The 13,028-nt window shown below is 36.9% G+C and overlaps 1 long non-coding RNA gene across 2 annotated transcripts in view; it reads right to left on the bottom strand.

The window, feature by feature from the left end:
* Positions 1-13,028, bottom strand: part of LOC309662447 — a 74,116-nt gene that overhangs the window by 45,341 nt on the left and 15,747 nt on the right. The window contains exon 2 of one of the 2 annotated variants that reach the window (XR_014264690.1): positions 5,232-5,374. This is a non-coding gene — a long non-coding RNA (uncharacterized lncRNA). Of the gene's footprint in view, positions 1-5,231; positions 8,304-13,028 lie in introns of those variants that run through there. The other variant, XR_014264691.1, reaches the window with a different exon arrangement.

The raw sequence follows: 13,028 nt of genomic DNA, 5'->3' as shown, positions 1-13,028 counted from the left end.
GAACCCCTTAACAAGGAAAAAAGAGTATGTGCCTCATCCATTAATACTCAATCTCATCCTCTAGCCCAAAGGAGACTCTTAAAATATAAATAAAGTAGCTGCTATGAACGTTTGCATGAGGATTTTTTTACTTTTTGTTTTGTTTTGTTTTGTTTTTGTGGACATATGTTTTCATTTCTCAGGAGTAATTACTAGGTAGGCAACTCAGTAATTTTATTCTTAGGTGTTTACCCAAGAGAAATGAAAACATATGTTTGTAGACAAACTTCTATATGAATGTTCATGAAAGTTTTATTTATCACAGTAAAAAACAAACAAAAAAATCAAAAAACTGGAAACAATACAATATCTCTTGACAAGAGAATGGATTTTAAAAAATGTAGTCCATTCATACAGTAGAAATCAACTCAGAAATAAAAATAAACGAACTTTTGAAATTGCATTAACATAGGTGAATCTCTCCAGCATCATATTGAGTAAAAAAAAGCTAGACACAAGAGAATATGCAATGTATGGTTCCATTTCCATGAAATTCTAGATCAGGCAAAATAAAGTTACGGTGGTATAAATCAGATTAATGATAGCCTGGAGTGGGGAAGTAAAGGTGCGAAAATCAACTGCAAAGATAGAAATGCTACATTTTGATTGGGTTGGAGTCACTTAAATCTGTGAATTTTATCATAGGTGAATTATTTCTCAATAAAGTTGGTTTAAGATCCAGGAAATATATCTTCTCAAGGTCTGAGTCACTCAATTATTATCCTACTACTCTTATCTTTAATAGCTCTTTACCGAAAGCATTTTCATACGGATATTCTCATTTGATTTTATAACTACACCCATCTCCTATATATTAAATAGGGCAGATATTACTACCCTATTTTGCATGCTTTTGTATATTTTGAAACATGATTGACTTGCCTGGACTTGGCTTCTTTTCTCAGCTCAAAGTCATTGTACCTACTAATGCAATATACAATAACTCATGTTTACTAATAGAGAACAGAATTCAAAGAAGTTTCTTTGTGATAGCCAATAGAAAAAAGAGGAAAAGAGGAAAAGACTTTGCCTTCTTTACCCTTTTCACTACATTTATAATGATAAGCTAGTTTTGACTTGTGTTAACTTATCATTTTGAAGCTTGACTTGAGTTAGAAGGTGATATATCCTTGATTTATGCAAACAGTATCTAACCTCTATATCACATAATAACTTATGACATTCCCTAATTATACCTCTTCATCTTCTTACCATCTGGTCATTTCCCCACAGGGTAAATTTTCTAAAGCTATTTCCAAAACTACATTTTTTTATGTTTTGAAATGCTTCACAAATCATCTTTATTCTTTCCACTTGGTATTTTTAGCCTTATCTCAATGTTGCCACTGTTGAATTGCAAAAGGTTTTCCATTAAGAATGGTACTAACTTTAAAATGATGTCCCTGAAATAACAGCACAGAAGTATTATTTATTTTCTCTTTTGGCAAGGAAAATATACTGCAACGACTTTATAAACTTCTTCAGCAAAGTCAGCCAAGAAGCATTTACAACATATGCTGTATGCACAAGGGCAGTACTTTGGCTTGAATCTTAACTAATTGTGCGTTACAGCAAATAAAACTTTAAAAGTGTTTTCAAAGGTAAGTATGCCATAAAACTTGCATTCATTTAATAAAATCCATCATAAACAAATTTCCCATTGTCACTGAAATGATCACTGCTCCCCTTGTCACTAGGTTTAGTCTTTTTAACAAAGACATTGAAATTAGACCGTCAAGGAAAATCAGATTCTTTTGGCTAATCTTTTAGTAGATAAAGCATATGTGCACAATCGCACACAATCTCTTCTATTTTAATTTAGGCAAAGGTTTTTTGTTTCTTTATATAGCTTATATATCCAAACTATTGCACCAGATTAATTTTGTTCCCCAAGGATAATTAATGAATGATATTTTCCTTAATCTCTGCACGTAGTCAGTAAAAGTTTTAACCAAACTATTATCCTATTAAAAAAAATCATACACTTTTTAAAACATATGTAACATGACATTGGCCATATCCTGAAACTCAGAAATATTTGTGACCAGAGAAAAGACTCATAATGGGGCTACTTAAATTGAAAAACTATGCTTCTGAAAGTAATAAGTAATATTTGCTTATAAGAACTTCACATTTTTTTCAGAGAGTGTCTATGTCTATTAGTTAACATATTTTTTTGCAGTGATCTTAGTAAATAGGATAATGGGGAAATACCTAGTACATTAACTCTCCCAGTTTATAATTCTGTATCATTGAGAAGATGCTTTCAATGAAATTTTCTTTCATGTAAATCTGATAATGGTTCTTCTTACACTGGCAAAATATGAAATAATTTGGGAACAGTTTTCAGTAATTAATAGAAAAAAAAACCAGGAATCTGACTTTGTACATGCAGCCACAGGTCAACTACATTGTTTTGAATAATGTGAGTTCCTCTCTTCCTCTTAGTTCTTCATTTTAGACATCTCCTGCCCCCCTACTTTAAGATATCCTTCCAGGTACAGAGACAACTGTTGTAACCATTTGCTTTTATCCCCTCATCTGACTCCCTCAATTTCGTGTGCTTAATGTTCTCCATTTGGGTAGCACTTCAGAGGAGCTGATTCTGGACAGAAGGAAATTAGGAGACCCACCATTCTCAGAAAAGTCCTTGAGTTGGTATCAAGTTGTTTCTAGTGCCCTGTGCCTAGGTCCTGACCTCAAAGAGCATGCAATTAGCCTGGGTTCTTTCACTTTTTTTTTTGCTTCTTTTCTTAACCAATTTTTTTTGTCTGAGTACCAGAAACATGCTTATCCACACTACAATTTGTGCCATGGACCACTATTTCAGCTGACTTCTTAGACCTGCCCTTCATTGCCCAGTTTTATAAAAGTAGCCTGTGACTTCCCTTTTGTCTCCTTTATGCTGCCCACATGCTTGCTTCTCTTATCTTGAGAAACTCCTGCCCATTTCTATGTGTCTGAACTTAGGCCTTGGTTCCCCCTTCTGTCCCTCAAATCCCCATCAGTCCTGTCCTGATGCCTCCCAAGTCCCAGCTTGACAAAATCTGTAGATTGCTTTAGTGAAGACAATTTAAGTTGTAGGGAGGGTTGGCATGAAAAAGAATTGAGGATGTTTGGATCTGGGGAGGGGGAAGGGTAAGCTGGGAAGAAGTGAGAGAGTGGCATTGACATATATACACTACCAAATGTAAAATAGATAGCTAGTGGGAAGCAGCTGCATAGCACAGGGAGATCAGCTCAGTGCTTTGTGACCACCTAGAGGGGTGGGATAGGGTGGATGGGAGGGAGATGCAAGAGGGAGGAGATATGGGGGTATATGTATATGTATAACTGATTCACTTTGTTATACAGCAGAAACTAACACAACAATGTAAAGCAATTATACTCCAATAAAGATGTTTAAAAAATAATTGCAGAATAGGAGCCAAAGGTAACACTATATTCTTTATTAGTGGAGTTTTTATTTAATAAAACTGTAAGACAAGAAAAAAATAAAAGAAAAAAGAAAGAGTAATTCAGTTAACACTGAACTGACTGTATATTAAGCAGGTTTTGTAAATGAAGTCCAGCCCAACTTCCTAATTGTGTTGTACAGTTTTTGTCTGATTTTGTTCTTTTAGTTTATGTAGTTCTAAATAATGACAATATAGTCATCCTGTAGCTATAATTTTAGTGTACTTGTTCTTCTGGAGTGGATATTTATACTTAACATAATATCACAGAATCAACTGAACTGTATCCTGAAGAAATGAGTGCTGAGAGATGGCCAATTTAAAAAAAAGAAAAAGATTATTTGGAGAAAAGCATTTGGAGTTATGATTCATATACCCCACTCTTTTGGGGGTGTTTACAATGCACGTTATTATATTAAGATCCTCCAGTTTAAAAAATATATATATTTGTTTAAACCATTATGTCTCAAAGTTATTTGGGAAACTTTGGAAGGGAACCACCCTATTCTCCTCTTTTGTGGGAGTGTATAATAGTTATTATACTGTTCTACATAATAAACTTTGGAACAACCATCCCTAAATCTAAGTTGATTTCCTGTCTATGTTATCATTAATTGTGGAAATGGGTAGAAATGGTCTCTGAGTACTATGTTTCAAGAACTTTGACTGCTTATCTTATGCATTCTGCTTAGTACTCAACTTCCAACTCAGTGACTACCAATTTTGTTGAACCCCTGTAGCTTGGTAATAGTAGAAAGAGACTGTGTGTTGGATCCAAATAAAGATAGATCTATTTCTTGATTTCTCTGTTTACTATCTTTGTAGCCTTAGGTAACTTCATTAAACTCTGAGTCTCAGATTTCTCATCTGGAAAACAGCCTTAATGGACTTACCTTCTTGTCCTGCAGAGAATTAAATGAGATAAGATACATTAAGTACACAACCCAGTTTCTAGAACATAGCATTCAATAAATGCTAGCAGTTGCTGAGAGCCCTTTCTGAATACTTTCTGAAAGTCATTGCTCTGTATAGTATTCATTTAAAATTCTTTCTGAGCACATCATAGAATTGAAAATCATGAATTCAGACTTGTGCTATATGTGAGGAAATGAACACATGGTTTTTTAATGTCCTTTTGTGATATAATAGATTTACCTAAAAACTTAGTTAAAATTTCAGTTAAATTTAATACTCAGAAGAGAGAATGCTTATATTAGATAATGTTATTTAATATAATTCTTGTTGATAAAGGTACATCAACATTTCTTTTCATCTACTTTTGAGTCAAAACATCAAGGAACACTTGGGAGAAAGCTTACATACACTTTCAGAATATTTTATTTTTATGATTTTGTTATTTCATATTATATTTGAGGGATCATTAAGCTTTAAAATTGAAATTATTCTAATATTAAATTTGAATATATTTAATCTTGCATTTTATATGGTACTCTGTTTCCTTCAGACATGTCTAGCCTCTTATTTGATTAAAAGTATATAAATATATTCAAAATAAGAGAACACTTTTCACATGTTTTGAGAGAAAATAATGAATACTGAAACTTAAAGAAAGCTGTGAAGAAAAGATTGAGTTTTAAAAAATGGAAAGCCCCATTCAAAACATAACATATATAAATAGATAGAGGTAGGTAGCATATTAATTTCAAACATGGTTTTTAAAGATTCATATATCCTGAGGCCTGATATTCAGATCCTCCTTCAGAACTGAGACCTTACCTGACAACTCACAGCCCAGTCCTCTTCAGGAATTTCCTGCAGCCAAAGGAAGCTGCCTCTTCCACAGTGACATGCTCTTTCCAGGGCAACCAGCATCCCAAGATAGTTCTTATGAGGGTTTCAAAAGGCCCAGGCCCATATATCTGAAAAAGATAAAAATTCTAATTTGAAAAGATGTATGCACCCCAATGTTCATAGCAGCACTATTTACAATAGTCAAGATATGAAAGCAACCTAAATGTTCATCGATAGATGAATGGATAAAGAAGATGTGGTACATATATACAGTGGAGTATTACTCAGCCATAAAAAAGAACAAAATAATGCCGTTTGCAGCAACATTGGTGGACCTAGACATTCTCATACTAAGTGAAGTAAATCAGAGAAAGACAAATATCATACAGTATCATTTATATCTTAAAAATAATGATACAAATGAACTTATTTACAAAGTGGAAATAGACACAGACATAGAAAACTATTTATGGTTTCCAAAGGAGAAAGACTTGGGGTGGGATAAGTTAGGAATTTGGGATTAACAGATACACACTACTATATATAAAATAAACAAGGACCTACTGTATAGCACAGGGAACTATATTCAATATCTTGTAATAACCTATAATGGAAAAGAATCTGAAAAAAATATATATATATATATATATAACTGAATCACTTTGCTGTACCCCTGAAACATTGTAAATTGACTATACTTTAATTTAAAAAATAAATGCCCAGGCCCCCTGGTGTCAAAAATGACAAATCTGAAGAGTGCTACAGTTCCGGAGCCCCCTGAATGAGTGATTGAGGCCTCTGTTGCTACTATCCGTCAGGTCTTGCTTCCCTTTCCTCACATGAGGGGCATGAGGAAACACCTCCTATTAAACCTCTTGCTTGCAAACCTGATTTTCAGTCTGTTTCCCTAAGGAAACCAACCGACACGAATTCCAAAAGAAGTTGTGACAAATGATTCAGTCCCAACTCAAAGCACTTATATCTCTTCAACCACGTTGTATCCACAAGCCTCTATTTCGTTTGTTTGTTTGTTTTTTAAGTGAATAGTGAGGTAGAAAAAGGTATACCAATAGGAAATGGAAGAGTCATGACAGAAATAATTGTGCGTAATCATGTAAAGTAATGCATTTCTAATAGGAAACATTTCTGAAAGCTCTACTATTCCCAACAATTTTTAAATGTTAGTAAGTACAGACAGTTAAGTCAATTACATCTTTCCATATTTATCCAGGTGAAACTGATATACGAAGGTCTCGCATTCCCTGTTACCCTTTCATCGTTCCTGGAAATCACACACACAAAGTCACTCTTTGTAATATGCTCTCAAACATAGTAAACACAGTAGTTCAATAGTTTTCATTAGTTTATTGTCAGGAGGTGATTTGGATTAACACTCTATCTAAATAGCAACCCCAGTGACAGGTAAGTACTGATTCCATTGAAAGCAATGCACTGCATAGTAAAAAGTATGGATATACTTTAGTAGTGGAGAAAGAATTGCATTTGGTTCCTGGACAACCAACCAGAGGAAGAAAGAATAACAAGGGAAAAGAATGACAAGGACAATAAAGGGATACTTCACTGTATATCAGCTAGATATATTCTATTCCTAAAAGACGTTTAAGCCTGCATGTTTACCTGAAGAAAAAAATAAAAGCCCATAACTTAAACAAAGAGAAGAACAACCCTTATGGATTATGAGTTTAGTGCCAAGTGTTTAACATGGAAACAAAACCTTGGGAGAAAAGATTCAGACCCAGCTCTTAATTCATGTGTAACCTCATGAAATCTAACATGAATTTTTTTCCTGGGGGTTTGATCTAATTATTTACAGCCTCTTAGGCTCAGACTCCTCTATGATTTGAAAGCAACTTCAGATTCTATATTTGGATACCTATATTACTAGTGTCTATAAACTGTTAAGAATTCTAAAAAGAAGAATCTGAAGATTATAGTAAATAAGAGCTTATACTATAAGAAAAATAAACAGTACCCTTGTTCTTAAGAAAAATTTACCTCAGTTGGTAGATACTGTGTTCCCAGGACAGACAGAAACACATTAAATCCTAGTTTCTCCATCTATTTGCTCTGTGATATTGGAAGTCCCTTAGAAGATCAGAAACGTGACTTTCTCAAATGAGGATGATAAATTACCCACCTCATAGAATACTTACAATAATTGAATAAGATTTGGTATGCAAAGTGTTTAGTACAGAGTTTGAAAGGTAGATTAACAGTTCACCAAATGTTAATTATTTATTTGAGCTCTTCCAATAATTCAAATTTATTATTAATCTTACCTTAACACTTAAGTCTAATACTTTTCCCATAATCCTGATTTATTTTAATCAAAATCAATCATTGGAAAATTAGTATTATATTTTAAATATATTTGTATAATGTATAATTATGGTTTCAATACATAATTAAACATATGTAAATATTCCAAATAAATTTTTTTAAATCCTTATTTTTCTCCATAGGGCTCTGTAAATATTATTAAGATGATAAATTATATAATTTTGCAGTTCTTTCTCATCTAATCTGAGCATTGTGTAGCACTAGTTAGAATTTAATTACTCAGATATATTCTAGAACTGATTTTCAACTGCCATATTATGATTTTGGTCTCTTGAAATCTTTTTAGAGCCTCATATAAAGTACAAATATGGAGTCTGGGCAAGATGGCGGAAGAGTAAGACGCGGAGATCACCTTCCTTCCCACAGATACAGTAGAAATACATCTACACGTGGAACTGCTCCTACAGAACACCCACTGAACGCTGGCAGAAGACGTCAGACCTCCCAAAAGGCAAGAAACTCCCCTTGTACTTGCGCAGGGTAAAAGAAAAAAGAAATAACAGAGACAAAAGAATAGGGACGGGACCTGCACCAGTGGGAGGGAGCCGTGAAGGAGGAAAGGTTTCCACGCACTAGGAAGCCCCTTCGCGGGCGGAGACTGCGGGTGGCAGAGGGGGGAAGCTTCGGAGCCACGGAGGAGAGCGCAGCCACAGGGGTGCGGAGGGCAAAGCGGAGAGATTCCCGCACAGAGGATCGGCGCCGAGCAGTACTCACCAGCCCGAGAGGCTTGTCTCCTCCCCCGCCGGGGCGGGCGGGGGCTGGGAGCTGAGGCTCGGGCTTCGGAGGTCAGATCCCAGGCAGAGGACTGGGGTTGGCTGCATGAACACAGCCTGAAGGGGTTAGCGCACCACAGCTAGCCAGGAGGGAGTCCCGGAAAAAGTCTGCAGCTGCCGAAGAGGCAAGAGACTTTGTCTTACCTCTTTGTTTCCTGGTGCGCGAGGAGAGGGGATTCAGAGCACCGCCTAAACGAGCCCCAGAGACGGGTGCGAGCCGCGGCTATCAGCGCGAACCCCACAGCAACAGGGGTGCAGAGGGAAAAGTAGAGAGATTCCCGCACAGAGGGTTGGTGCCGACCAGCACTCACCAGCCCGAGAGGCTTGTCTGCTCACCCGCCAGGGCAGGCGGGGGCTGGGAGCTGAGGCTTGGGCTTCTGAGGTCAGATCCCAGGGAGAGGACTGGGGTTGGCTGCATGAACACAGCCTGAAGGGGTTAGCGCACCACGGCTAGCCTGGAGGGAGTCTGGGAAAAAGGCTGGAGCTGCCAAAGAGGCAAGAGACTTTTTCTTGCCTCTTTGTTTCCTGGTGCGCGAGGAGAGGGGATTCAGAGCGCCGCCTAAACGAGCCCCAGAGACAGGTGCAAGCCGCGGCTATCAGCGCGGACCCCAGAGACGGGCAGGAGACGCTAAGGCTGCTGCTGCCGCCACCAAGAAGCCTGTGTGAGAGCACAGGTCACTATCCACACCGCCCCTCCCGGGAGCCTGTGCTGCCCGCCACTGCCAGGCTCCCATGATCCAGCAACAACTTCCCCGGGAGAACGCACGGCGCGCCTCACGCTGGGGCAACGTCACGCCGGCGCAACGTCATGCCGGCCTCTCCCGCCGCAGGCTCGCCCCGCATCTGTACTCTTCCCTCCCCCTGGCCTGAGTGAGCCAGAGCCCCCAAAGCAGCTGCTCCTTTAACCCCGTTCTGTCTGGGCAGGGAACAGACGCCCTCAGGCGACCTACACTCAGAGGTGGGTCCAAATCCAAAGCTGAACCCTGGGAGCTGTGTGAACAAAGAAGAGAAAGGGAAATCTTTCCCAGCAGCCTCAGGAGCAGCGGATTAAAGCTCCACAAACAACTTGATGTACCTGCACCTGTTGAATACCTGAATAGACAACAAATCATCCCAAATTCAGGAGGTGGACTTTGGGAGCAGGATATATTAATTTTTCCCCTTTTCCTTTTTTTGTGAGTGTATATGTGTATGCTTCTGGGTGAGATTTTGTCTGTATAGCTTTGCTTTCACCATTTGTCCTAGGGTTCGGTCTGTCCATTTTTTTGTTTGTTTTTTATGTTTTTTACTTAAAAAATTTTTTTTTCTTAATAATTTTTTCCTTATTTTAAAGAATTAAAAAATTTTTTTCTTAATAAGTCTTTTATTTTTTATTTTAAAAAAATTAAAAATTTTTTTCTTAATAATTATTTTCTTAATAATTTTTTTCTTATTTTTTATTATAAAAAATAAATAAATTTATTTTAAAAAATTTAAAAAATGTTTTCTTAATAAATTTTCTCTTAATAATTTTTTTCTTATTTTTTATTATAATAGCTTTATTTTATTTTATTTTATTTTATCCTCTTTCTTTCTTTCTTTCTATTTTTTTCTCCCTTTTATTCTGAGCTGTGTGGATGAAAGGCTCTTGGTGCTCCAGCCAGGCATCAGGGCTGTGCCTCTGAGGTGGGAGAGCCAACTTCAGGACACTGGTCCACAAGAGACCTCCCAGCTCCACGAAATACCAAATGGCGAAAATCTCTCAGAGATCTCCATCTCAACATCAAGACCCAGCTTCACTCAATGACCAGCAAGCTACAGTGCTGGACACCCTATGCCAAACAAGCAGCAAGAAAGGAACACAACCCCATCCATTAGCAGAGAGGCTGCCTAAGATCATACTAAGTTCACAGACACCCCAAAACACACCACCAGATGTGGAGGTGCCCACCAGAAAGACAAGATCCACTCCCACCCACCAGAACACAGGCACCAGTCCCCTCCACCAGGAAGACCACACAAGCCACTGAACCAACCTCACACACTGGGGGCAGACACCAAAAACAATGGGAAATATGAACATGCAGCCTGCGAAAAGGAGACCCCCAAAACAGTAAGTTAAGCAAAATGAGAAGACAGAGAAGTATGCAACAGATAAAGGAGCAAGGTAAAGACCCACCAGACCAAACAAATGAATAGTGAATAGGCAGTCTACCTGAAAAATAATTCAGAATAATGATAGTAAAGATGATCCAAAATCTTGGAAATAGAAATGAAAATACAAGAAATGCTTAACAAGGAACTAGAAGAACTGAAGAGCAAACAAACAATGATGAACAACACAATAAATGAAATTAAAAATTCTCTAGAAGGAATCAATAGCAGAATAAGTGAGGCAGAAGAACGGATAAGTGACCTGGAAGATAAAATAATGGAAATAACTGACACAGAGCAGAATAAAGAAAAACGAATAAAAAGACTTGAGAACGGTCTCAGAGACCTCTGGGACAACATTAAACACCCCAACATTCAAATTATAGTGGTCCCAGAAGAAGAAGAGAAAAAGAAAGGGACAGAAAATATTTGAAGAGATTATAATTGAAAACTTCCCTAACATGGGAAAGGAAATAGTCAATTCCAGGAAGCACAGAGAATCCATACAGGATAAATCCAAGGAGAAACACACCAAGACACATATTAATCAAACTATCAAAAATTAAATACAAAGAAAAATTATTAAAAGCAGCAAGGAAAAAGCAACAAGTAACACGTAAGGGAATCCCCAAAGGTTAACAGCTGATCTTTCAGCAGAAACTCTGCAAGCCAGAAGGGAGTGGCAGGGCATATTTAGAGTGATGAAAGGGAAAAAATCTACAACCAAGATTATTCTACCCAGCAAGGATCTCATTCAAATTCGATGGAGAAATTAAAACCTTTACAGACAGCAAAAGCTAAGAGAATTCAGCACCACCAAACCAGCTTTACAACAAATGCTAAAGGAACTTCTCTAGGCAGGAAACACAAGAGAAGAAAAAGACCTACAATAACAAACCCCAAACAATTAAGAAAATGGTATAGGAACGTACATATTGATAATTATCTTAAATTTAAATGGATTAAATGCTCCAATCAAAGGGCATAGACTGGCTGAATGGATACAGAAACAAGACCTGTATATATGCTGTCTACAAGAGACCCAATTCAGACCTAGGGACACATACAGACTGAAAGTGAGGGGATGGAAAAAGATATTCCATGCAAATGGAAATCAAAAGAAAGGTGAAGTAGCAATTGTTATATCAGACAAAATAGACTTTAAAATAAAGACTATTACAACAGACAAAGAAGGACATTACATAATGAAAAAAGGATCAATCCAAGAAGAAGATTACAATTGTAAATATTTATGCACCCAACATAGGAGCACCTCAAAACATAAGGCAAATGCTAACAGCCATAAAAGGGGAAATCGACAGTAATGCAATAATAGTAGGGGACTTTAACACCCCATTTTCAACAATAGACAGATCATCCAAAATGAAAATAAATAAGGAAACACAAGCTTTAAATGACACATTAGACAAGATGGACTTAATTGAACCTTATTGGACATTCCATCCAAAAACAACAGAATACACATTTTTCTCAACTGCTCATGGAACATTCTCCAGGATAGATCATATCTTGGGTCACAAATCAAGCCTTGGTAAATTTAAGAAAATTGAAATCATATCAAGTATCTCTTCCGACCACAACACTATGAGACGAGATATCAATTACAGGAAAAAGTCTGTAAAAAATACAAGCACATAGATGCTAAACAATGAACTACTTAATAACCAAGTGATCACTGGAGAAATTAAAGAGGAAATAAAAAAAATAGCTAGAAACAAATGATGAAAACACTCCAACCCAAAACCTATGGTGTGCAACAAAAGCAGTTCTAAGAGGGAAGTTTATAGTAATACAATCCTACCTCAAGAAACAAGAAAAATCTCAAATAAACAACTGAAACTTACACATGAAGCAATAAAAGAAAGAAGAACAGAAAAACCCCCAAAGTTAGCAGAAGGAATCATAAGGTTCAGATCACAAATAAATGAAAAAGAAATGAAGGAAACAATAACAAAGATCAATAAAACTAAAAACTAGTTCTTTGAGAAGATAAACAAAATTGATAAACCATTAGCAAGACTCAACAAGAAAAAAAGGGAGAAGACTCAAATCAACAGAATTTGAAATGAAGAAAGAGAAATAGCAACTGTCACTGCAGAAATACAAAGGATCATGAGAGATTACTACAAGTAACTATATGCCAATAAAATGGACAACCTGGAAGAAATGGACAAATTCTTAGAAAAGCATAACCTTCCAAGACTGAATTAGGAAGAAATAATAGAAAATATGAACAGACCAATCACAAGCACAGAATTTGAAACAGTGATTACAAATCTTCCAACAAACAAAAGCCCTGGGCCAGATGGCATCACAGGCGAATGTTATCAAACATTTAGAGAAGAGCTAACACCTATCGTTCTCAAACTCTTCCAAAATATAACAGAGGGAGGAACACTCCCAAACTCATTCTATGAGGCCACAATCACCTGATACTAAAACCAGACAAAGATACTACAAAAGAAGAAAACTACAGGCCACTATCACTGATGAG

Source organism: Balaenoptera physalus, assembly GCF_965194825.1.
Source record: "Balaenoptera physalus genome assembly, chromosome: 6".
Classification (NCBI taxonomy): Eukaryota; Metazoa; Chordata; class Mammalia; order Artiodactyla; family Balaenopteridae; genus Balaenoptera; species Balaenoptera physalus.
Note: the sequence above shows the minus strand (reverse complement) of the source record. Positions and strands in the feature narration are given on the sequence as shown.